Source organism: Ranitomeya imitator, chromosome 7, assembly GCF_032444005.1.
Source record: "Ranitomeya imitator isolate aRanImi1 chromosome 7, aRanImi1.pri, whole genome shotgun sequence".
Lineage (NCBI taxonomy): Eukaryota > Metazoa > Chordata > Amphibia > Anura > Dendrobatidae > Ranitomeya > Ranitomeya imitator.
Window position 1 is genome coordinate 140,550,425 of NC_091288.1, and position 25,993 is coordinate 140,576,417.

A 25,993-nucleotide genomic window follows, 5' to 3' on the forward strand; every position below is an offset into this window, starting at 1 on the left:
TTTGCTGTGCATGGAATACAACTCAACTCAATGTTGTTTCGCTAAGTTAACCACTTGAAATGTTCGATTGGTTCTTATGTGTTCTGTTGTGAGTTCTGTTTTTGGGCTCCCTCTGGTGGTTACTGATGGTACTGGGTGACTTGTCTTTCCTGGTCTCTGGGTTCCACCTGTTCCATCAGGATATGGGAGTTTCCTATTTAACCTGGATTTGCTGGCATTTCCTCGCCGGTTATCAATGTATCCAGTGTGTCTTGTTACCTCTGCTCCCTGCTCCTAGAACCTTCTGGTCAAGCTAAGTTTGGATTTTCCTGTTTTGGTGTTTTGCTTTATTTGGTTTTTAGTCCAGCCTGCAGATATGTGATTCTTGCTGCTGGTTGCTCTAGTGGGCTGAAATTGCTCCTCATGTACCATGAGTTGGCACATGAGTTCAAGTAATTTCAGGATGGTTTTTTGAAGGGTTTTTCGCTGACCGCGCAGTTCACTTTTGTATCCTCTGCTATCTAGCTTTAGCGGGCCTCATTTTGCTGAAACTGTTTTCATACTGCGTATGTGCTTTCCTCTCATTTCACCGTCATTATATGTGGGGGGCTGCTATTTCTGTGGGGGATTTCTCTGGAGGCAAGAGAGGTCTGTGTTTCTTCTAATAGGGGAAGTTAGATCTTCGGCTGGAGCGAGACGTCTAGGATCATCGTAGGCACGTTCCCCGGCTACTTTTATTTGTGTGTTAGGTTCAGGGGCGCGGTCAGCTCAGGTTCCATCGCCCTAGAGCTTGTTTGTATCTGTGCTTGTCCTTTAGTGATCCCCTGCCATTGGGATCATGACAGTATAACCGGCCCACAAAGTGTTAATTGTATTGGCTGAAGTAGGAGGATAAGTAGTCTGAGGAAGTTTTTTTTTTTTTTCTTTCTCTTTCCCTCAGAGTTTGCTGCCTAGCCTTATTGCAACCTGGTTACTTCCTCCTCCTCTTAATCTTTGAATGGCTCTGATCCCAGCTGTTTATCATGGACGTCCAGAGTTTGGCTTCCAGCCTGAATAATCTTGCCACTAAGGTTCAAAATATACAGGATTTTGTTGTACATGCTCCTATGTCTGAACCTAGAATTCCTGTCCCAGAGTTTTTTTCTGGAGATAGATCTCGTTTTCTGAATTTTAGGAACAATTGCAAGTTGTTTCTTTCTTTGAAATCTCGCTCCTCTGGAGACCCTGCTCAGCATGTCAAGATAATTATATCTTTCCTGCGGGGTGACCCTCAGGATTGGGCATTTGCATTGGCACCAGGGGACCCTGCGTTGCTTAATGCGGATGCGTTTTTTCTGGCATTGGGTTTGCTCTATGAGGAACCTAACCAAGAGATTCAGGCTGAAAAAGCTTTGTTGGCCCTCTCTCAGGGGCAAGATGAAGCAGAAATTTATTGTCAAAAATTTTGGAAGTGGTCGGTGCTTACTCAGTGGAATGAGTGCACTCTGGCTGCAAAGTTCAGAGATGGCCTTTCTGAGGCCATTAAAGATGTTATGGTGGGGTTCCCTGCGCCTGCTGGTCTGAATGAGTCTATGACTATGGCTGTTCAGATTGATCGGTGTTTACGGGAGCGCAAACCTGTGCATCATTTGGCGGTGTCGTCTGAACCGTCACCTGAGATAATGCAATGTGATAGAATTCAGTCCAGAAGTGAACGGCAAAAGTATAGGCGGAAAAAAGGGTTGTGCTTTTATTGTGGTGATTCAGCTCATGTTATATCAGCATGCTCTAAACGCACAAAAAAGGTTGATAAGTCTGTTGCCATTAGTACTTTACAGTCTAAGTTCATTCTGTCTGTGACTCTGATTTGTTCATTATCATCCATTTCCGTCGATGCCTATGTGGATTCAGGCGCTGCCCTGAGCCTTATGGATTGGTCATTTGCCAATCGCTGTGGGTTTAGTCTGGAGCCTCTGGAAGTCCCTATTCCTTTGAAGGGAATTGACTCTACACCTTTGGCTATGAATAAACCTCAGTACTGGACACAAGTGACCATGCGTATGACTCCCGTTCATCAGGAGGTGATTCGCTTCCTGGTACTGTATAATTTGCATGATGTTCTAGTACTTGGTCTGCCATGGTTACAAACTCATAATCCAGTCCTTGACTGGAAATCAATGTCTGTGTTAAGCTGGGGTTGTCAGGGGGTTCATGATGATGCACCTCCGATTTCTATCGCTTCATCTACTCCTTCTGAGATTCCTGTGTTTTTGTCTGACTATCGGGATGTTTTTGAGGAGCCTAAGCTCAGTTCGCTTCCTCCTCACAGGGATTGCGATTGTGCTATAAATTTAATTCCAGGCAGTAAATTTCCTAAAGGTCGTTTGTTCAATCTGTCAGTGCCAGAGCATACTGCTATGCAGGATTATGTTAAGGAGTCCTTGGAAAAGGGACATATCCGTCCATCTTTGTCCCCTTTGGGAGCAGGTTTTTTTTTCGTGGCCAAAAAAGATGGTTCCTTGAGGCCTTGTATAGATTATCGTCTTTTGAATAAGATTACCGTAAAATATCAGTATCCTTTGCCTTTGTTGACTGATTTGTTTGCTCGCATTAAGGGGGCTAAATGGTTCACTAAGATTGATCTTCGGGGTGCGTATAATCTTATACGAATAAAGCAAGGTGATGAGTGGAAAACCGCATTTAATACGCCTGAGGGCCATTTTGAGTATTTGGTAATGCCTTTTGGACTTTCTAATGCTCCTTCAGTCTTCCAGTCCTTTATGCACGATATTTTCCGTGAATATCTGGATAAATTTATGATTGTGTATTTGGATGATATTTTGGTTTTTTCTGATGACTGGGAGTCTCAGGTTCAGCAGGTCAGGAAGGTGTTTCAGGTCCTGCGGGCCAATTCCTTGTTTGTAAAAGGCTCAAAGTGTCTCTTTGGAGTCCAGAAGATTTCTTTCTTGGGGTATATTTTTTCCCCTTCTACTATTGAGATGGATCCCGTCAAGGTTCAGGCTATTTGTGACTGGACGCAGCCTACATCTCTTAAGAGTCTACAGAAGTTCTTGGGCTTTGCTAATTTCTATCGTCGTTTTATAACTAATTTTTCTAGTGTTGTTAAGCCTTTGACGGATTTGACTAAGAAGGGTGCTGATGTTGCTAATTGGTCTCCTGCGGCTGTGGAGGCCTTTCAGGAACTTAAGCGCCGGTTTTCTTCTGCTCCTGTGTTGCGTCAGCCAGATGTTTCGCTCCCTTTTCAGGTTGAGGTTGATGCTTCCGAGATTGGAGCGGGGGCGGTTTTGTCACAGAGAAGCTCCGATGGCTCAGTGATGAAGCCATGCGCGTTTTTTTTCTAGAAAGTTTTCGCCGGCTGAGCGGAATTATGATGTTGGTAATCGGGAACTTTTGGCCATGAAGTGGGCATTTGAGGAGTGGCGTCATTGGCTAGAGGGTGCTAGACATCGTGTGGTGGTCTTGACTGATCACAAAAATTTGATTTACCTTGAGTCTGCCAGGCGTCTGAATCCTAGACAGGCTCGTTGGTCACTGTTTTTCTCTCGTTTCAATTTTGTGGTTTCATACCTGCCAGGTTCAAAGAATGTGAAGGCGGATGCTCTTTCTAGGAGTTTTGTGCCTGACTCCCTTGGAAATTCTGAGCCCTCTGGTATCCTTAGGGATGGGGTGATTTTGTCTGCTGTCTCCCCAGACTTGCGACGTGCTTTGCAGGAGTTTCAGGCGGGTAAACCTGATCGTTGTCCGCCTGAGAGACTGTTTGTTCCGGATAATTGGACCAGTAGAGTCATCTCCGAGGTCCATTCTTCTGCGTTGGCAGGTCATCCTGGAATATTTGGTACTAGAGACTTGGTGGCCAGGTCTTTTTGGTGGCCTTCCTTGTCGAGGGATGTGCGTTCTTTTGTGCAGTCTTGTGAGGTTTGTGCTCGGGCTAAGCCTTGCTGTTCTCGGGCCAGTGGATTGTTGTCACCTTTGCCTATCCCGAAGAGGCCTTGGACGCACATTTCCATGGACTTTATTTCGGATCTCCCTGTCTCTCAAAAAATGTCCGTCATCTGAGTTGTGTGTGATCGCTTTTCTAAAATGGTTCATCTGGTACCCTTGCCTAAGTTGCCTTCCTCCTCTGAGTTGGTCCCTCTGTTTTTTCAGAATGTGGTTCGTTTGCATGGGATTCCTGAGAACATCGTTTCTGACAGGGGATCCCAGTTTGTGTCTAGATTTTGGCGGACGTTCTGTGCTAAGATGGGCATTGATTTGTCCTTTTCGTCTGCATTCCATCCTCAGACGAATGGCCAGACGGAACGACCTAATCAGACCTTGGAAACTTATTTAAGGTGTTTTGTTTCTGCTGATCAGGATGACTGGGTTACCTTTTTGCCGCTGGCCGAGTTTGCCCTTAATAATCGGGCTAGTTCTGCTACCTTGGTTTCTCCTTTCTTTTGTAATTCGGGGTTTCATCCTCGTTTTTCCTCTGGTCAGGTGGAACCTTCTGATTGTCCTGGAGTGGACATGGTGGTGGATAGGTTGCATCGGATTTGGAGTCATGTGGTGGACAATTTGAAGTTGTCCCAGGAGAAGGCTCAGCAGTTTGCTAATCGCCGTCGCCGCGTGGGTCCTCGACTTCTTGTTGGGGACTTGGTGTGGTTGTCTTCTCGTTTTGTTCCTATGAAGGTCTCTTCTCCTAAGTTCAAGCCTCGGTTCATCGGTCCCTATAGGATCTTGGAAATTCTTAACCCTGTGTCGTTTCGTTTGGATCTCCCGGCATCGTTTGCTATTCATAATGTGTTCCATCGGTCGTTGTTGCGGAAGTATGAGGTACCTGTTGTTCCTTCGCTTGAGCCTCCTGCTCCAGTGCTGGTGGAGGGAGAATTGGAGTATGTTGTGGAGAAGATCTTGGATTCTCGTGTTTCCAGACGGAAACTCCAGTATTTGGTCAAGTGGAAGGGTTATGGTCAGGAGGATAATTCTTGGGTGGTTGCCTCGGATGTTCATGCTGATGATTTGGTTCGCGCTTTTCATAGGGCTCATCCTGGTCGCCCTGGTGGTTCTCGTGAGGGTTCGGTGACCCCTCCTCAAGGGGGGGGTACTGTTGTGAGTTCTGTTTTTGGGCTCCCTCTGGTGGTTACTGATGGTACTGGGTGACTTGTCTTTCCTGGTCTCTGGGTTCCACCTGTTCCATCAGGATATGGGAGTTTCCTATTTAACCTGGCTTTGCTGGCATTTCCTCGCCGGTTATCAATGTATCCAGTGTGTCTTGTTACCTCTGCTCCCTGCTCCTAGAACCTTCTGGTCAAGCTAAGTTTGGATTTTCCTGTTTTGGTGTTTTGCTTTATTTGGTTTTTAGTCCAGCCTGCAGATATGTGATTCTTGCTGCTGGTTGCTCTAGTGGGCTGAAATTGCTCCTCATGTACCATGAGTTGGCACATGAGTTCAAGTAATTTCAGGATGGTTTTTTGAAGGGTTTTTCGCTGACCGCGCAGTTCACTTTTGTATCCTCTGCTATCTAGCTTTAGCGGGCCTCATTTTGCTGAAACTGTTTTCATACTGCGTATGTGCTTTCCTCTCATTTCACCGTCATTATATGTGGGGGGCTGCTATTTCTGTGGGGGATTTCTCTGGAGGCAAGAGAGGTCTGTGTTTCTTCTAATAGGGGAAGTTAGATCTTCGGCTGGAGCGAGACGTCTAGGATCATCGTAGGCACGTTCCCCGGCTACTTTTATTTGTGTGTTAGGTTCAGGGTCGCGGTCAGCTCAGGTTCCATCGCCCTAGAGCTTGTTTGTATCTGTGCTTGTCCTTTAGTGATCCCCTGCCATTGGGATCATGACAGTATAACCGGCCCACAAAGTGTTAATTGTATTGGCTGAAGTAGGAGGATAAGTAGTCTGAGGAAGTTTTTTTTTTTTTTTTTTTTCTTTCTCTTTCCCTCAGAGTTTGCTGCCTAGCCTTATTGCAACCTGGTTACTTCCTCCTCCTCTTAATCTTTGAATGGCTCTGATCCCAGCTGTTTATCATGGACGTCCAGAGTTTGGCTTCCAGCCTGAATAATCTTGCCACTAAGGTTCAAAATATACAGGATTTTGTTGTACATGCTCCTATGTCTGAACCTAGAATTCCTGTCCCAGAGTTTTTTTCTGGAGATAGATCTCGTTTTCTGAATTTTAGGAACAATTGCAAGTTGTTTCTTTCTTTGAAATCTCGCTCCTCTGGAGACCCTGCTCAGCAAGTCAAGATAATTATATCTTTCCTGCGGGGTGACCCTCAGGATTGGGCATTTGCATTGGCACCAGGGGACCCTGCGTTGCTTAATGCGGATGCGTTTTTTCTGGCATTGGGTTTGCTCTATGAGGAACCTAACCAAGAGATTCAGGCTGAAAAAGCTTTGTTGGCCCTCTCTCAGGGGCAAGATGAAGCAGAAATTTATTGTCAAAAATTTTGGAAGTGGTCGGTGCTTACTCAGTGGAATGAGTGCACTCTGGCTGCAAAGTTCAGAGATGGCCTTTCTGAGGCCATTAAAGATGTTATGGTGGGGTTCCCTGCGCCTGCTGGTCTGAATGAGTCTATGACTATGGCTGTTCAGATTGATCGGCGTTTACGGGAGCGCAAACCTGTGCATCATTTGGCGGTGTCGTCTGAACCGTCACCTGAGATAATGCAATGTGATAGAATTCAGTCCAGAAGTGAACGGCAAAAGTATAGGCGGAAAAAAGGGTTGTGCTTTTATTGTGGTGATTCAGCTCATGTTATATCAGCATGCTCTAAACGCACAAAAAAAGTTGATAAGTCTGTTGCCATTAGTACTTTACAGTCTAAGTTCATTCTGTCTGTGACTCTGATTTGTTCATTATCATCCATTTCCGTCGATGCCTATGTGGATTCAGGCGCTGCCCTGAGTCTTATGGATTGGTCATTTGCCAATCGCTGTGGGTTTAGTCTGGAGCCTCTGGAAGTCCCTATTCCTTTGAAGGGAATTGACTCTACACCTTTGGCTATGAATAAACCTCAGTACTGGACACAAGTGACCATGCGTATGACTCCCGTTCATCAGGAGGTGATTCGCTTCCTGGTACTGTATAATTTGCATGATGTTCTAGTACTTGGTCTGCCATGGTTACAAACTCATAATCCAGTCCTTGACTGGAAATCGATGTCTGTGTTAAGCTGGGGTTGTCAGGGGGTTCATGATGATGCACCTCCGATTTCTATCGCTTCATCTACTCCTTCTGAGATTCCTGTGTTTTTGTCTGACTATCGGGATGTTTTTGAGGAGCCTAAGCTCAGTTCGCTTCCTCCTCACAGGGATTGCGATTGTGATATAAATTTAATTCCAGGCAGTAAATTTCCTAAAGGTCGTTTGTTCAATCTGTCAGTGCCAGAGCATACTGCTATGCGGGATTATGTTAAGGAGTCCTTGGAAAAGGGACATATCCGTCCATCTTTGTCCCCTTTGGGAGCAGGTTTTTTTTTCGTGGCCAAAAAAGATGGTTCCTTGAGGCCTTGTATAGATTATCGTCTTTTGAATAAGATTACCGTAAAATATCAGTATCCTTTGCCTTTGTTGACTGATTTGTTTGCTCGCATTAAGGGGGCTAAATGGTTCACTAAGATTGATCTTCGGGGTGCGTATAATCTTATACGAATAAAGCAAGGTGATGAGTGGAAAACCGCATTTAATACGCCTGAGGGCCATTTTGAGTATTTGGTAATGCCTTTTGGACTTTCTAATGCTCCTTCAGTCTTCCAGTCCTTTATGCACGATATTTTCCGTGAATATCTGGATAAATTTATGATTGTGTATTTGGATGATATTTTGGTTTTTTCTGATGACTGGGAGTCTCATGTTCAGCAGGTCAGGAAGGTGTTTCAGGTCCTGCGGGCCAATTCCTTGTTTGTAAAAGGCTCAAAGTGTCTCTTTGGAGTCCAGAAGATTTCTTTCTTGGGGTATATTTTTTCCCCTTCTACTATTGAGATGGATCCCGTCAAGGTTCAGGCTATTTGTGACTGGACGCAGCCTACATCTCTTAAGAGTCTACAGAAGTTCTTGGGCTTTGCTAATTTCTATCGTCGTTTTATAACTAATTTTTCTAGTGTTGTTAAGCCTTTGACGGATTTGACTAAGAAGGGTGCTGATGTTGCTAATTGGTCTCCTGCGGCTGTGGAGGCCTTTCAGGAACTTAAGCGCCGGTTTTCTTCTGCTCCTGTGTTGCGTCAGCCAGATGTTTCGCTCCCTTTTCAGGTTGAGGTTGATGCTTCCGAGATTGGAGCGGGGGCGGTTTTGTCACAGAGAAGCTCCGATGGCTCAGTGATGAAGCCATGCGCGTTTTTTTTCTAGAAAGTTTTCGCCGGCTGAGCGGAATTATGATGTTGGTAATCGGGAACTTTTGGCCATGAAGTGGGCATTTGAGGAGTGGCGTCATTGGCTAGAGGGTGCTAGACATCGTGTGGTGGTCTTGACTGATCACAAAAATTTGATTTACCTTGAGTCTGCCAGGCGTCTGAATCCTAGACAGGCTCGTTGGTCACTGTTTTTCTCTCGTTTCAATTTTGTGGTTTCATACCTGCCAGGTTCAAAGAATGTGAAGGCAGATGCTCTTTCTAGGAGTTTTGTGCCTGACTCCCTTGGAAATTCTGAGCCCTCTGGTATCCTTAGGGATGGGGTGATTTTGTCTGCTGTCTCCCCAGACTTGCGACGTGCTTTGCAGGAGTTTCAGGCGGGTAAACCTGATCGTTGTCCGCCTGAGAGACTGTTTGTTCCGGATAATTGGACCAGTAGAGTCATCTCCGAGGTCCATTCTTCTGCGTTGGCAGGTCATCCTGGAATATTTGGTACTAGAGACTTGGTGGCCAGGTCTTTTTGGTGGCCTTCCTTGTCGAGGGATGTGCGTTCTTTTGTGCAGTCTTGTGAGGTTTGTGCTCAGGCTAAGCCTTGCTGTTCTCGGGCCAGTGGATTGTTGTCACCTTTGCCTATCCCGAAGAGGCCTTGGACGCACATTTCCATGGACTTTATTTCGGATCTCCCTGTCTCTCAAAAAATGTCCGTCATCTGAGTTGTGTGTGATCGCTTTTCTAAAATGGTTCATCTGGTACCCTTGCCTAAGTTGCCTTCCTCCTCTGAGTTGGTCCCTCTGTTTTTTCAGAATGTGGTTCGTTTGCATGGGATTCCTGAGAACATCGTTTCTGACAGGGGATCCCAGTTTGTGTCTAGATTTTGGCGGACGTTCTGTGCTAAGATGGGCATTGATTTGTCCTTTTCGTCTGCATTCCATCCTCAGACGAATGGCCAGACGGAACGAACTAATCAGACCTTGGAAACTTATTTAAGGTGTTTTGTTTCTGCTGATCAGGATGACTGGGTTACCTTTTTGCCGCTGGCCGAGTTTGCCCTTAATAATCGGGCTAGTTCTGCTACCTTGGTTTCTCCTTTCTTTTGTAATTCGGGGTTTCATCCTCGTTTTTCCTCTGGTCAGGTGGAACCTTCTGATTGTCCTGGAGTGGACATGGTGGTGGATAGGTTGCATCGGATTTGGAGTCATGTGGTGGACAATTTGAAGTTGTCCCAGGAGAAGGCTCAGCAGTTTGCTAATCGCCGTCGCCGCGTGGGTCCTCGACTTCTTGTTGGGGACTTGGTGTGGTTGTCTTCTCGTTTTGTTCCTATGAAGGTCTCTTCTCCTAAGTTCAAGCCTCGGTTCATCGGTCCCTATAGGATCTTGGAAATTCTTAACCCTGTGTCGTTTCGTTTGGATCTCCCGGCATCGTTTGCTATTCATAATGTGTTCCATCGGTCGTTGTTGCGGAAGTATGAGGTACCTGTTGTTCCTTCGCTTGAGTCTCCTGCTCCAGTGCTGGTGGAGGGAGAATTGGAGTATGTTGTGGAGAAGATCTTGGATTCTCGTGTTTCCAGACGGAAACTCCAGTATTTGGTCAAGTGGAAGGGTTATGGTCAGGAGGATAATTCTTGGGTTGTTGCCTCGGATGTTCATGCTGATGATTTGGTTCGCGCTTTTCATAGGGCTCATCCTGGTCGCCCTGGTGGTTCTCGTGAGGGTTCGGTGACCCCTCCTCAAGGGGGGGGTACTGTTGTGAGTTCTGTTTTTGGGCTCCCTCTGGTGGTTACTGATGGTACTGGGTGACTTGTCTTTCCTGGTCTCTGGGTTCCACCTGTTCCATCAGGATATGGGAGTTTCCTATTTAACCTGGCTTTGCTGGCATTTCCTCGCCGGTTATCAATGTATCCAGTGTGTCTTGTTACCTCTGCTCCCTGCTCCTAGAACCTTCTGGTCAAGCTAAGTTTGGATTTTCCTGTTTTGGTGTTTTGCTTTATTTGGTTTTTAGTCCAGCCTGCAGATATGTGATTCTTGCTGCTGGTTGCTCTAGTGGGCTGAAATTGCTCCTCATGTACCATGAGTTGGCACATGAGTTCAAGTAATTTCAGGATGGTTTTTTGAAGGGTTTTTCGCTGACCGCGCAGTTCACTTTTGTATCCTCTGCTATCTAGCTTTAGCGGGCCTCATTTTGCTGAAACTGTTTTCATACTGCGTATGTGCTTTCCTCTCATTTCACCGTCATTATATGTGGGGGGCTGCTATTTCTGTGGGGGATTTCTCTGGAGGCAAGAGAGGTCTGTGTTTCTTCTAATAGGGGAAGTTAGATCTTCGGCTGGAGCGAGACGTCTAGGATCATCGTAGGCACGTTCCCCGGCTACTTTTATTTGTGTGTTAGGTTCAGGGTCGCGGTCAGCTCAGGTTCCATCGCCCTAGAGCTTGTTTGTATCTGTGCTTGTCCTTTAGTGATCCCCTGCCATTGGGATCATGACAGTGTTCCCTGCATTTCACGTGGAAATTTTGTGGCGCTGTGGCTTAGTTGGTTAAAGTGCCTGTCTTGTAAACAGGAGATCCTGAGTTCGAATCTCAGCAGTACCTTGTTTTCATCATCTCAGAAACAAACTTCCTATCTAAGAAATGGGAATTTCAATGACGTATAACTCAAATTTTCCGTGGCTACGTCTCTACTAGTAATGCAATTGTGATTTTAAGAATTTCTTCTGCATAAGAAATGAACCAGTCCTCAGGGTTTTAATTCCAACTTTTCAATCTTTCCTAATTTTTCCTCCTTTTGGCCCTGCTGTGGCATTCCTTCAATCTGCCTATTCTGTGTCATAACTTGGAAGAAAAACAAGTCCCAAATTGAAGCTATGCTAAAAGATGGATCATTCAATTATAGAATTTCAAAACATAAGGCCTTGTCATTGAACCAGAATCTATTGCATACTGCAAATTGTCAATGTCGTTGAATGAATGCTATTCATAATTTACTTTTTTTCTTAATTGTCATGACTGGAAATGAAATCCTGTTCCACGCTTTTGCTGTGCATGGAATACAACTCAACTCAATGTTGTTTCGCTAAGTTAACCACTTGAAATGTTCGATTGGTTCTTATGTGTTCCCTGCATTTCACTTGGAAATTTTGTGGCGCTGTGGCTTAGTTGGTTAAAGCGCCTGTCTTGTAAACAGGAGATCCTGAGTTCGAATCTCAGCAGTGCCTTGTTTTCATCATCTCAGAAACAAACTTCCTATCTTAAAAATGGGAATTCCATTGACGTACAACCTCAAACTTACCATGGCTACGTCAATGGTGATAGTGCAATTGTGAAATTTAGAGTTTCTTCTGCATAAGAAATGAACCAGTGCTCAGGGTTTTAATACTTTCGGTAAGTACGTAGTGCTGTGGCTTAGTTGTCTAAAGTGCCTGTCTTGTAAACAGGAGACCCTGAGTTCAAATCTAAGCTGTGCCTTGTCTTCATCATCTCAGAAACAAACTTCCTATCTAAGAAATGGGAATTTCAATGACGTATAACTCAAATTTTCTGTGGCTACGTCTCTACTAATAATGCAATTCTGATTTTAAGAATTTCTTCTGCATAAGAAATGAACCAGTCCTCAGGGTTTTAATTCCAACTTTTCAATCTTTCCTAATTTTTCCTCCTTTTGGCCCTGCTGTGGCATTCCTTCAATCTGCCTATTCTGTGTCATAACTTGGAAGAAAAACAAGTCCCAAATTGAAGCTGTGCTTCCACGTTTTTGCTGTGCATGGAATACAACTCGACTCAATGTTGTTTCGCTAAGTTATCCACTTGAAATGTTCGATTGGTTCTTATGTGTTCCCTGCATTTCACGTGGAAATTTTGTGGCGCTGTGGCTTAGTTGGTTAAAGCGCCTGTCTTGTAAACATGAGATCCTGAGTTTCGAATCTCAGCAGTGCCTTGTTTTCATCATCTCAGAAACAAACTTCCTATCTTAAAAATGGGAATTCCATTGACGTACAACCTCAAACTTACCATGGCTACGTCAATGGTGATAGTGCAATTGTGAAATTTAGAGTTTCTTCTGCATAAGAAATGAACCAGTGCTCAGGGTTTTAATACATGTGGTAAGTACGTAGCGCTGTGGCTTAGTTGTCTAAAGTGCCTGTCTTGTAAACAGGAGACCCTGAGTTCAAATCTCAGCAGTGCCTTGTTTTCATCATTCATGTCAGAAACAAACTTCCTAGCTAAGAAATGGGAATTTCAATGACGTATAACTCAAATTTTCCGTGGCTACGTCTCTACTAATAATGCAATTGTGATTTTAAGAATTTCTTCTGCATAAGAAATGAACCAGTCCTCAGGGTTTTAATTCCAACTTTTCAATCTTTCCTAATTTTTCCTCCTTTTGGCCCTGCTGTGGCATTCCTTCAATCTGCCTATTCTGTGTCATAACTTGGAAGAAAAACAAGTCCCAAATTGAAGCTGTGCTAAAAGATGGATCATTCAATTATAGAATTTCAAAACATAAGGCCTTGTCATTGAACCAGAATCTATTGCATACTGCAAATTGTCAATGTCGTTGAATGAATGCTATTCATAATTTACTTTTTTTCTTAATTGTCATTACTGGAAATGAAATCCTGTTCCACGTTTTTGCTGTGCATGGAATACAACTCAACTCAATGTTGTTTCGCTAAGTTAACCACTTGCAATGTTCGATTGGTTCTTATGTGTTCCCTGCATTTCACTTGGAAATTTTGTGGCGCTGTTGCTTAGTTGGTTAAAGCGCCTGTCTTGTAAACAGGAGATCCTGAGTTCGAATCTCAGCAGTGCCTTGTTTTCATCATCTCAGAAACAAACTTCCTATCTTAAAAATGGGAATTCCATTGACGTACAACCTCAAACTTACCATGGCTACGTCAATGGTGATAGTGCAATTGTGAAATTTAGAGTTTCTTCTGCATAAGAAATGAACCAGTGCTCAGAGTTTTAATACATTTGGTAAGTACGTAGCGCTGTGGCTTAGTTGTCTAAAGTGCCTGTCTTGTAAACAGGAGACCTTGAGTTCAAATCTAAGCAGTGCCTTGTTTTCATCATCTCAGAAACAAACTTCCTATCTAAGAAATGGGAATTTCAATAACGTATAACTCAAATTTTCTGTGGCTACGTCTCTACTAAGAATGCAATTGTGATTTTAAGAATTTCTTCTGCATAAGAAATGAACCAGTCCTCAGGGTCTTAATTCTAACTTTTCAATCTTTCCTAATTTTTCCTCCTTTTGGCCCTGCTGTGGCATTCCTTCAATCTGCCTATTCTGTGTCATAACTTGGAAGAAAAACAAGTCCCAAATTGAAGCTGTGCTAAAAGATGGATCATTCTATTATAGAATTTCAAAACATAAGGCCTTGTCATTGAACCAGAATCTATTGCATACTGCAAATTGTCAATGTCGTTGAATGAATGCTATTCAAAATTTACTTTTTTTCTTAATTGTCATGACTGGAAATGAAATCCTGTTCCACGTTTTTGCTGTGCATGGAATACAACTCAACTCAATGTTGTTTCGCTAAGTTAACCACTTGAAATGTTCGATTGGTTCTTATGTGTTCCCTGCATTTCACGTGGAAAGCTTGTGGCGCTGTGGCTTAGTTGGTTAAAGCGCCTGTCTTGTAAACAGGAGATCCTGAGTTCGAATCTCAGCAGTGCCTTGTTTTCATCATTTCAGAAACAAACTTCCTATCTTAAAAATGGGAATTCCATCGACGTACAACCTCAAACTTACCATGGCTACGTCTCTACTGTTAGTGAAATTTAGAGTTTCTTCTGCATAAGAAATGAACCAGTGATTAGGGTTTTAATACATGTGGTAAGTACGTAGCGCTGTGGCTTAGTTGTCTAAAGTGCCTGTCTTGTAAACAGGAGACCCTGAGTTCAAATCTCAGCAGTGCCTTGTTTTCATCATCTCAGAAACAAACTTCCTATCTAAGAAATGAGAATTTCAATGACGTATAACTCAAATTTTCTGTGGCTACGTCTCTACTAATAATGCAATTGTGATTTTAAGAATTTCTTCTGCATAAGAAATGAACCAGTCCTCAGGGTCTTAATTCCAACTTTTCAATCTTTCCTAATTTTTCCTCCTTTTGGCCCTGCGTGGCATTCCTTCAATCTGCCTATTCTGTGTCATAACTTGGAAGAAAAACAAGTCCCAAATTGAAGCTGTGCTAAAAGATGAATCATTCAATTATAGAATTTCAAAACATAAGGCCTTGTCATTGAACCAGAATCTATTGCATACTGCAAATTGTCAATGTCGTTGAATGAATGCTATTCATAATTTACTTTTTTTCTTAATTGTCATGACTGGAAATGAAATCCTGTTCCACGTTTTTGCTGTGCATGGAATACAACTCAACTCAATGTTGTTTCGCTAAGTTAACCACTTGAAATGTTCGATTGGTTCTTATGTGTTCCCTGCATTTCACTTGGAAATTTTGTGGCGCTGTGGCATAGTTGGTTAAAACGCCTGTCTTGTAAACAGGAGATCCTGAGTTCGAATCTCAGCAGTGCCATGTTTTCATCATCTCAGAAACAAACTTCCTATCTTAAAAATGGGAAATCCATTGACGTACAACCTCAAACTTACCATGGCTACGTCTATGGTTATAGTGCAATTGTGAAATTTAGAGTTTCTTCTGCATAAGAAATGAACCAGTGCTCAGGGTTTTAATACATTTGGTAAGTACGTAGCGCTGTGGCTTAGTTGTCTAAAGTGCCTGTCTTGTAAACAGGAGACCCTGAATTCAAATCTCAGCAGTGCCTTGTTTTCATCATCTCAGAAACAAACTTCCTATCTTAAAAATGGGAATTCCATTGACGTACAACCTCAAACTTACCATGGCTACGTCTCTACTGATAGTGCAATTGTGAAATTTAGAGTTTCTTCTGCATAAGAAATGAACCAGTGCGCAGGGTTTTAATACATTTGGTAAGTACGTAGCGCTGTGGCTTAGTTGTCTAAAGTGCCTGTCTTGTAAACAGGAGACCCTGAGTTCAAATCTCAGCAGTGCCTTGTTTTCATCATCTCAGAAACAAACTTCTTATCTAAGAAATGAGAATTTCAATGACGTATAACTCAAATTTTCTGTGGCTACGTCTCTACTAATAATGCAATTGTGATTTTAAGAATTTCTTCTGCATAAGAAATGAACCAGTCCTCAGGGTCTTAATTCCAACTTTTCAATCTTTCCTAATTTTTCCTCCTTTTGGCCCTGCCGTGGCATTCCTTCAATCTGCCTATTCTGTGTCATAACTTGGAAGAAAAACAAGTCCCAAATTGAAGCTGTGCTAAAAGATGGATCATTCAATTATAGAATTTCAAAACATAATGCCTTGTCATTGAACCAGAATCTATTGCATACTGCAAATTGTCAATGTCGTTGAATGAATGCTATTCATAATTTACTTGGTTTCTTAATTGTCATGACTGAAAATGAAATCCTGTTCAAAGTTTTTGCTGTGCATGGAATACAACTCAACTCAATGTTGTTTCGCTAAGTAAACCACTTGAAATGTTCGATTGGTTCTTATGTGTTCCCTGCATTTCACGTTGGAAGCTTGTGGCGCTGTGGCTTAGTTTGTTAAAGCATCTGTCTTGTATCTGAGTTTGAATCTCAGCAGTGCCTTGTTTTCATCATCTTAGAAACAAACTTCCTATCTTAAAAAAGGGAATTCCATTGACGTACAACCTCAAACTTACCATGGCTACGTCTATACTGATAGTGCAATTGTGAAATTTAGAGTTTCTTCTGCATAAGAAATGAACCAGTGCTCAGGGTTTTGAATGAATGCTATTCATAATTTACTTGGTTTCTTAATTGTCATGACTGAAAAAATCCTGTTCCATGTTTTTGCTGTGCATGGAATACAACTCAACTCAATGTTGTTTCGCTAAGTTAACCACTTGAAATGTTCGATTGGTTCTTATGTATTCCCTGCATTTCACGTGGCAATTTTGTGGCGCTGTGGCTTAGTTGGTTAAAGCGCCTGTCTTGTAAACAGGAGATCCTGAGTTCGAATCTCAGCAGTGCCTTGTTTTCATCATCTCAGAAATAAACTTCCTATCTTAAAAATGGGAATTCCATTGACGTATAACCTCAAACTTACCATGGCTACGTCTCTACTGATAGTGCAATTGTGAAATTTAGAGTTTCTTCTGCATAAGAAATGAACCAGTGCTCAGGGTTTTGAATGAATGCTATTCATAATTTACTTGGTTTCTTAATTGTCATGACTGAAAAAATCCTGTTCCATGTTTTTGCTGTGCATGGAATGGAATGCAACTCAACTCAATGCTGTTTCGCTAAGTTAACCACTTGAAATGTTCGATTGGTTCATATGTGTTCCCTGCATTTCACGCGGAAAGCTTGTGGCGCTGTGGCTTAGTTGGTTAAAGCGCCTGTCTTGTAAACAGGAGATCCTGAGTTCAAATCTCAGCAGTGCCTTGTTTTCATCATCTCAGAAACAAACTTCTTATCTTAAAAATGGGAATTCCATTGACGTACAACCTCAAACTTACCATGGCTACGTCTCTACTGATAGTGCAATTGTGAAATTTAGAGTTTCTTCTGCATAAGAAATGAACCAGTGCGCAGGGTTTTAATACATGTGGTAAGTACGTAGCGCTGTGGCTTAGTTGTCTAAAGTGCCTGTTCTTGTAAACAGGAGACCCTGAGTTCAAATCTCAGCAGTGCCTTGTTTTCATCATCTCAGAAACAAACTTCTTATCTAAGAAATGAGAATTTCAATGACGTATAACTCAAATTTTCTGTGGCTACGTCTCTACTAATAATGCAATTGTGATTTTAAGAATTTCTTCTGCATAAGAAATGAACCAGTCATCAGGGTCTTAATTCTAACTTTTCAATCTTTCCTAATTTTTCCTCCTTTTGGCCCTGCCGTGGCATTCCTTCAATCTGCCTATTCTGTGTCATAACTTGGAAGAAAAACAAGTCCCAAATTGAAGCTGTGCTAAAAGATGGATCATTCAATTATAGAATTTCAAAACATAAGGCCTTGTTATTGAACCAGAATCTATTGCATACTGCAAATTGTCAATGTCGTTGAATGAATGCTATTCATAATTTACTTGGTTTCTTAATTGTCATGACTGAAAATGAAATCCTGTTCCACGTTTTTGCTGTGCATGGAATACAACTCAACTCAATGTTGTTTCGCTAAGTTAACCACTTGAAATGTTCGATTGGTTCTTATGTGTTCCCTGCATTTCACGCGGAAAGCTTGTGGCGCTGTGGCTTAGTTGGTTAAAGCGCCTGTCTTGTAAACAGGAGATCCTGAGTTCAAATCTCAGCAGTGCCTTGTTTTCATCATCTCAGAAACAAACTTCCTATCTTAAAAATGGGAATTCCATTGACGTACAACCTCAAACTTACCATGGCTACGTCTCTAATGATAGTGAAATTTAGAGTTTCTTCTGCATAAGAAATGAACCAGTGCTCAGGGTTTTAATACATGTGGTAAGTACGTAGCGCTGTGGCTTAGTTGTCTAAAGTGCCTGTCTTGTAAACAGGAGACCCTGAGTTCAAATCTTAGCAGTGCCTTGTTTTCGTCATTCATCTCAGAAACAAACTTCCTATCTAAGAAATGGGAATTTCAATGACGTATAACTCAAATTTTCTGTGGCTACGTCTCTACTAATAATGCAATTGTGATTTTAAGAATTTCTTCTGCATAAGAAATGAACCAGTCCTCAGGGTCTTAATTCCAACTTTTCAATCTTTCCTAATTTTTCCTCCTTTTGGCCCTGCCGTGGCATTCCTTCAATCTGCCTATTCTGTGTCATAACTTGGAAGAAAAACAAGTCCCAAATTGAAGCTGTGCTAAAAGATGGATCATTCAATTATAGAATTTCAAAACATAAGGCCTTGTCATTGAACCAGAATCTATTGCATACTGCAAATTGTCAATGTCGTTGAATGAATGCTATTCATAATTTACTTTTTTTCTTAATTGTTATGACTGGAAATGAAATCCTGTTCCACGTTTTTGCTGTGCATGGAATACAACTCAACTCAATGTTGTTTCGCTAAGTTAACCATTTGAAATGTTCGATTGGTTCTTATGTGTTCCCTGCATTTCACGTGGAAATTTTGTGGCGCTGTGGCTTAGTTGGTTAAAGCGCCTGTCTTGTAAACAGGAGATCCTGAGTTCGAATCTCAGCAATGCCTTGTTTTCATCATTTCAGAAACAAACTTCCTATCTTAAAAATGGGAATTCCATTGACGTACAACCTCAAACTTACCATGGCTACGTCTCTACTGATAGTGAAATTTAGAGTTTCTTCTGCATAAGAAATGAACCAGTGATTAGGGTTTTAATACATGTGGTAAGTACGTAGCGCTGTGGCTTAGTTGTCTAAAGTGCCTGTCTTGTAAACAGGAGACCCTGAGTTCAAATCTCAGCAGTGCCTTGTTTTCATCATCTCAGAAACAAACTTCCTATCTAAGAAATGAGAATTTCAATGACGTATAACTCAAATTTTCTGTGGCTACGTCTCTACTAATAATGCAATTGTGATTTTAAGAATTTCTTCTGCATAAGAAATGAACCAGTCGTCAGGGTCTTAATTCCAACTTTTCAATCTTTCCTAATTTTTCCTCCTTTTGGCCCTGCCGTGGCATTCCTTCAATCTGCCTATTCTGTGTCATAACTTGGAAGAAAAACAAGTCCCAAATTGAAGCTGTGCTAAAAGATGAATCATTCAATTATAGAATTTCAAAACATAAGGCCTTGTCATTGAACCAGAATCTATTGCATACTACAAATTGTCAATGTCGTTGAATGAATGCTATTCATAATTTACTTTTTTTCTTAATTGTCATGACTGGAAATGAAATCCTGTTCCACGTTTTTGCTGTGCATGGAATACAACTCAACTCAATGTTGTTTCGCTAAGTTAACCACTTGAAATGTTCGATTGGTTCTTATGTGTTCCCTGCATTTCACTTGGAAATTTTGTGGCGCTGTGGCATAGTTGGTTAAAGCGCCTGTCTTGTAAACAGGAGATCCTGAGTTCGAATCTCAGCAGTGCCATGTTTTCATCATCTCAGAAACAAACTTCCTATCTTAAAAATGGGAAATCCATTGACGTACAACCTCAAACTTACCATGGCTACGTCTCTACTGATAGTGAAATTTAGAGTTTCTTCTGCATAAGAAATGAACCAGTGATTAGGGTTTTAATACATGTGGTAACTACGTAGCGCTGTGGCTTAGTTGTCTAAAGTGCCTGTCTTGTAAACAGGAGACCCTGAGTTCAAATCTCAGCAGTGCCTTGTTTTCATCATCTCAGAAACAAACTTCCTATCTAAGAAATGAGAATTTCAATGACGTATAACTCAAATTTTCTGTGGCTACGTCTCTACTAATAATGCAATTGTGATTTTAAGAATTTCTTCTGCATAAGAAATGAACCAGTGCGCAGGGTTTTAATACATGTGGTAAGTACGTAGCGCTGTGGCTTAGTTGTCTAAAGTGCCTGTTCTTGTAAACAGGAGACCCTGAGTTCAAATCTCAGCAGTGCCTTGTTTTCATCATCTCAGAAACAAACTTCTTATCTAAGAAATGAGAATTTCAATGACGTATAACTCAAATTTTCTGTGGCTACGTCTCTACTAATAATGCAATTGTGATTTTAAGAATTTCTTCTGCATAAGAAATGAACCAGTCATCAGGGTCTTAATTCTAACTTTTCAATCTTTCCTAATTTTTCCTCCTTTTGGCCCTGCCGTGGCATTCCTTCAATCTGCCTATTCTGTGTCATAACTTGGAAGAAAAACAAGTCCCAAATTGAAGCTGTGCTAAAAGATGGATCATTCAATTATAGAATTTCAAAACATAAGGCCTTGTTATTGAACCAGAATCTATTGCATACTGCAAATTGTCAATGTCGTTGAATGAATGCTATTCATAATTTACTTGGTTTCTTAATTGTCATGACTGAAAATGAAATCCTGTTCCACGTTTTTGCTGTGCATGGAATACAACTCAACTCAATGTTGTTTCGCTAAGTTAACCACTTGAAATGTTCGATTGGTTCTTATGTGTTCCCTGCATTTCACGCGGAAAGCTTGTGGCGCTGTGGCTTAGTTGGTTAAAGCGCCTGTCTTGTAAACAGGAGATCCTGAGTTCAAATCTCAGCAGTGCCTTGTTTTCATCATCTCAGAAACAAACTTCCTATCTTAAAAATGGGAATTCCATTGACGTACAACCTCAAACTTACCATGGCTACGTCTCTAATGATAGTGAAATTTAGAGTTTCTTCTGCATAAGAAATGAACCAGTGCTCAGGGTTTTAATACATGTGGTAAGTACGTAGCGCTGTGGCTTAGTTGTCTAAAGTGCCTGTCTTGTAAACAGGAGACCCTGAGTTCAAATCTTAGCAGTGCCTTGTTTTCGTCATTCATCTCAGAAACAAACTTCCTATCTAAGAAATGGGAATTTCAATGACGTATAACTCAAATTTTCTGTGGCTACGTCTCTACTAATAATGCAATTGTGATTTTAAGAATTTCTTCTGCATAAGAAATGAACCAGTCCTCAGGGTCTTAATTCCAACTTTTCAATCTTTCCTAATTTTTCCTCCTTTTGGCCCTGCCGTGGCATTCCTTCAATCTGCCTATTCTGTGTCATAACTTGGAAGAAAAACAAGTCCCAAATTGAAGCTGTGCTAAAAGATGGATCATTCAATTATAGAATTTCAAAACATAAGGCCTTGTCATTGAACCAGAATCTATTGCATACTGCAAATTGTCAATGTCGTTGAATGAATGCTATTCATAATTTACTTTTTTTCTTAATTGTTATGACTGGAAATGAAATCCTGTTCCACGTTTTTGCTGTGCATGGAATACAACTCAACTCAATGTTGTTTCGCTAAGTTAACCATTTGAAATGTTCGATTGGTTCTTATGTGTTCCCTGCATTTCACGTGGAAATTTTGTGGCGCTGTGGCTTAGTTGGTTAAAGCGCCTGTCTTGTAAACAGGAGATCCTGAGTTCGAATCTCAGCAATGCCTTGTTTTCATCATTTCAGAAACAAACTTCCTATCTTAAAAATGGGAATTCCATTGACGTACAACCTCAAACTTACCATGGCTACGTCTCTACTGATAGTGAAATTTAGAGTTTCTTCTGCATAAGAAATGAACCAGTGATTAGGGTTTTAATACATGTGGTAAGTACGTAGCGCTGTGGCTTAGTTGTCTAAAGTGCCTGTCTTGTAAACAGGAGACCCTGAGTTCAAATCTCAGCAGTGCCTTGTTTTCATCATCTCAGAAACAAACTTCCTATCTAAGAAATGAGAATTTCAATGACGTATAACTCAAATTTTCTGTGGCTACGTCTCTACTAATAATGCAATTGTGATTTTAAGAATTTCTTCTGCATAAGAAATGAACCAGTCGTCAGGGTCTTAATTCCAACTTTTCAATCTTTCCTAATTTTTCCTCCTTTTGGCCCTGCCGTGGCATTCCTTCAATCTGCCTATTCTGTGTCATAACTTGGAAGAAAAACAAGTCCCAAATTGAAGCTGTGCTAAAAGATGAATCATTCAATTATAGAATTTCAAAACATAAGGCCTTGTCATTGAACCAGAATCTATTGCATACTACAAATTGTCAATGTCGTTGAATGAATGCTATTCATAATTTACTTTTTTTCTTAATTGTCATGACTGGAAATGAAATCCTGTTCCACGTTTTTGCTGTGCATGGAATACAACTCAACTCAATGTTGTTTCGCTAAGTTAACCACTTGAAATGTTCGATTGGTTCTTATGTGTTCCCTGCATTTCACTTGGAAATTTTGTGGCGCTGTGGCATAGTTGGTTAAAGCGCCTGTCTTGTAAACAGGAGATCCTGAGTTCGAATCTCAGCAGTGCCATGTTTTCATCATCTCAGAAACAAACTTCCTATCTTAAAAATGGGAAATCCATTGACGTACAACCTCAAACTTACCATGGCTACGTCTCTACTGATAGTGAAATTTAGAGTTTCTTCTGCATAAGAAATGAACCAGTGATTAGGGTTTTAATACATGTGGTAACTACGTAGCGCTGTGGCTTAGTTGTCTAAAGTGCCTGTCTTGTAAACAGGAGACCCTGAGTTCAAATCTCAGCAGTGCCTTGTTTTCATCATCTCAGAAACAAACTTCCTATCTAAGAAATGAGAATTTCAATGACGTATAACTCAAATTTTCTGTGGCTACGTCTCTACTAATAATGCAATTGTGATTTTAAGAATTTCTTCTGCATAAGAAATGAACCAGTCCTCAGGGTCTTAATTCCAACTTTTCAATCTTTCCTAATTTTTCCTCCTTTTGGCCCTGCCGTGGCATTCCTTCAATCTGCCTATTCTGTGTCATAACTTGGAAGAAAAACAAGTGCCAAATTGAAGCTGTGCTAAAAGATGGATCATTCAATTATAGAATTTCAAAACATAAGGCCTTGTCATTGAACCAGAATCTATTGCATACTGCAAATTGTCAATGTCGTTGAATGAATGCTATTCATAATTTACTTTTTTTCTTAATTGTCATGACTGGAAATGAAATCCTGTTCCACGTTTTTGCTGTGCATGGAATACAACTCAACTCAATGTTGTTTCGCTAAGTTAACCACTTGAAATGTTCGATTGGTTCTTATGTGTTCCCTGCATTTCACGTGGAAATTTTGTGGCGCTGTGGCTTAGTTGGTTAAAGCGCCTGTCTTGTAAACAGGAGATCCTGAGTTCGAATCTCAGCAGTGCCTTGTTTTCATCATCTCAGAAACAAACTTCCTATCTTAAAAATGGGAATTCCATTGACGTACAACCTCAAACTTACCATGGCTACGTCTCTACTGATAGTGAAATTTAGAGTTTCTTCTGCATAAGAAATGAACCAGTGATTAGGGTTTTAATACATGTGGTAAGTACGTAGCGCTGTGGCTTAGTTGTCTAAAGTGCCTGTCTTGTAAACAGGAGACCCTGAGTTCAAATCTCAGCAGTGCCTTGTTTTCATCATCTCAGAAACAAACTTCCTATCTAAGAAATGAGAATTTCAATGACGTATAACTCAAATTTTCTGTGGCTACGTCTCTACTAATAATGCAATTGTGATTTTAAGAATTTCTTCTGCATAAGAAATGAACCAGTCCTCAGGGTCTTAATTCCAACTTTTCAATCTTTCCTAATTTTTCCTCCTTTTGGCCCTGCCGTGGCATTCCTTCAATCTGCCTATTCTGTGTCATAACTTGGAAGAAAAACAAGTCTCAAATTGAAGCTGTGCTAAAAGATGAATCATTCAATTATAGAATTTCAAAACATAAGGCCTTGTCATTGAACCAGAATCTATTGCATACTGCAAATTGTCAATGTCGTTGAATGAATGCTATTCATAATTTACTTTTTTTCTTAATTGTCATGACTGGAAATGAAATCCTGTTCCACGTTTTTGCTGTGCATGGAATACAACTCAACTCAATGTTGTTTCGCTAAGTTAACCACTTGAAATGTTCGATTGGTTCTTATGTGTTCCCTGCATTTCACGTGGAAATTTTGTGGCGCTGTGGCTTAGTTGGTTAAAGCACCTGTCTTGTAAACAGGAGATCCTGAGTTCGAATCTCAGCAGTACCTTGTTTTCATCATCTCAGAAACAAACTTCCTATCTTAAAAATGGGAATTCCATTGACGTACAACCTCAAACTTACCATGGCTACGTCTCTACTGATAGTGCAATTGTGAAATTTAGAGTTTCTTCTGCATAAGAAATGAACCAGTGCTCAGGGTTTTAATACATGTGGTAAGTACGTAGCGCTGTGGCTTAGTTGTCTAAAGTGCCTGTCTTGTAAACAGGAGACCCTGAGTTCATATCCCAGCAGAGCCTTCTTTTCATCATTCATCTCAGAAACAAACTTCCTATCTAAGAAATGGGAATTTCAATGATTTATAACTCAAATTTTCCGTGGCTACGTCTCTACTAATAATGCAATTGTGATTTTAAGAATTTCTTCTGCATAAGAAATGAACCAGTCCTCAGGGTTTTAATTCCAACTTTTCAATCTTTCCTAATTTTTCCTCCTTTTGGCCCTGCCATGGCATTCCTTCAATCTGCCTATTCTGTGTCATAACTTGGAAGAAAAACAAGTCCCAAATTGAAGCTGTGCTTCCACGTTTTTGCTGTGCATGGAATACAACTCAACTCAATGTTGTTTCGCTAAGTTAACCACTTGAAATGTTCGATTGGTTCTTATGTGTTCCCTGCATTTCAGGTGGAAATTTTGTGGCGCTGTGGCTTAGTTGGTTAAAGCGCCTGTCTTGTAAACAGGAGATCCTGAGTTCAAATCTCAGCAGTGCCTTGTTTTCATCATCTCAGAAACAAACTTCCTATCTTAAAAATGGGAATTCCATTGACGTACAACCTCAAACTTACCATGGCTACGTCTCTACTGATGGTGAAATTTAGAGTTTCTTCTGCATAAGAAATGAACCAGTGCTCAGGGTTTTAATACATGTGGTAAGTACGTAGCGCTGTGGCTTAGTTGTCTAAAGTGCCTGTCTTGTAAACAGGAGACCCTGAGTTCAAATCTCAGCAGTGCCTTGTTTTCGTCATTCATCTCAGAAACAAACTTCCTATCTAAGAAATGGGAATTTCAATGACGTATAACTCAAATTTTCTGTGGCTACGTCTCTACTAATAATGCAATTGTGATTTTAAGAATTTCTTCTGCATAAGAAATGAACCAGTCCTCAGGGTCTTAATTCCAACTTTTCAATCTTTCCTAATTTTTCCTCCTTTTGGCCCTGCCGTGGCATTCCTTCAATCTGCCTATTCTGTGTCATAACTTGGAAGAAAAACAAGTCCCAAATTGAAGCTGTGCTAAAAGATGGATCATTCAATTATAGAATTTCAAAACATAAGGCCTTGTCATTGAACCAGAATCTATTGCATACTGCAAATTGTCAATGTCGTTGAATGAATGCTATTCATAATTTACTTGGTTTCTTAATTGTCATGACTGAAAATGAAATCCTGTTCCACGTTTTTGCTGTGCATGGAATACAACTCAACTCAATGTTGTTTCGCTAAGTTAACCACTTGAAATGTTCGATTGGTTCTTATGTGTTCCCTGCATTTCACGTGGAAAGCTTGTGGCGCTGTGGCTTAGTTGGTTAAAGCGCCTGTCTTGTAAACAGGAGATCCTGAGTTCGAATCTCAGCAGTGCCTTGTTTTAATCATCTTTTTAACAAACTTCCTATCTTAAAAATGGGAATTCCATTGACGTACAACCTCAAACTTACCATGGCTACGTCTCTACTGATGGTGAAATTTAGAGTTTCTTCTGCATAAGAAATGAACCAGTGATTAGGGTTTTAATACATGTGGTAAGTACGTATCACTGTGGCTTAGTTGTCTAAAGTGCCTGTCTTGTAAACAGGAGACCCTGAGTTCAAATCTCAGCAGTGCCTTGTTTTCATCATCTCAGAAACAAACTTCCTATCTAAGAAATGAGAATTTCAATGACGTATAACTCAAATTTTCTGTGGCTACGTCTCTACTAATAATGCAATTGTGATTTTAAGAATTTCTTCTGCATAAGAAATGAACCAGTCCTCAGGGTCTTAATTCCAACTTTTCAATCTTTCCTAATTTTTCCTCCTT

At 41.0% G+C, this 25,993-nt stretch overlaps 9 non-coding genes across 9 annotated transcripts; all 9 read left to right on the top strand.

Annotated features, from left to right (window-relative positions):
- Positions 1 to 11,441: 11,441 nt before the first annotated feature.
- TRNAT-UGU (transfer RNA threonine (anticodon UGU)) lies at positions 11,442 to 11,515 on the top strand. The gene has a single exon. It is a non-coding gene; the product is annotated as a tRNA-Thr (tRNA).
- A 2,395-nt stretch (positions 11,516 to 13,910) lies between these two features.
- On the top strand, positions 13,911 to 13,984 carry TRNAT-UGU (transfer RNA threonine (anticodon UGU)). The gene has a single exon. It is a non-coding gene; the product is annotated as a tRNA-Thr (tRNA).
- A 2,310-nt stretch (positions 13,985 to 16,294) lies between these two features.
- On the top strand, positions 16,295 to 16,368 carry TRNAT-UGU (transfer RNA threonine (anticodon UGU)). Its single transcript has one exon. It is a non-coding gene; the product is annotated as a tRNA-Thr (tRNA).
- Positions 16,369 to 16,706: 338 nt separating this feature from the next.
- TRNAT-UGU (transfer RNA threonine (anticodon UGU)) lies at positions 16,707 to 16,780 on the top strand. The gene has a single exon. It is a non-coding gene; the product is annotated as a tRNA-Thr (tRNA).
- Positions 16,781 to 17,580: 800 nt separating this feature from the next.
- Positions 17,581 to 17,654, top strand: TRNAT-UGU (transfer RNA threonine (anticodon UGU)). The gene has a single exon. It is a non-coding gene; the product is annotated as a tRNA-Thr (tRNA).
- A 2,775-nt stretch (positions 17,655 to 20,429) lies between these two features.
- Positions 20,430 to 20,503, top strand: TRNAT-UGU (transfer RNA threonine (anticodon UGU)). The gene has a single exon. It is a non-coding gene; the product is annotated as a tRNA-Thr (tRNA).
- A 2,525-nt stretch (positions 20,504 to 23,028) lies between these two features.
- On the top strand, positions 23,029 to 23,102 carry TRNAT-UGU (transfer RNA threonine (anticodon UGU)). Its single transcript has one exon. It is a non-coding gene; the product is annotated as a tRNA-Thr (tRNA).
- Positions 23,103 to 24,615: 1,513 nt separating this feature from the next.
- TRNAT-UGU (transfer RNA threonine (anticodon UGU)) lies at positions 24,616 to 24,689 on the top strand. The gene has a single exon. It is a non-coding gene; the product is annotated as a tRNA-Thr (tRNA).
- Positions 24,690 to 25,484: 795 nt separating this feature from the next.
- Positions 25,485 to 25,558, top strand: TRNAT-UGU (transfer RNA threonine (anticodon UGU)). Its single transcript has one exon. It is a non-coding gene; the product is annotated as a tRNA-Thr (tRNA).
- Positions 25,559 to 25,993: the final 435 nt, after the last annotated feature.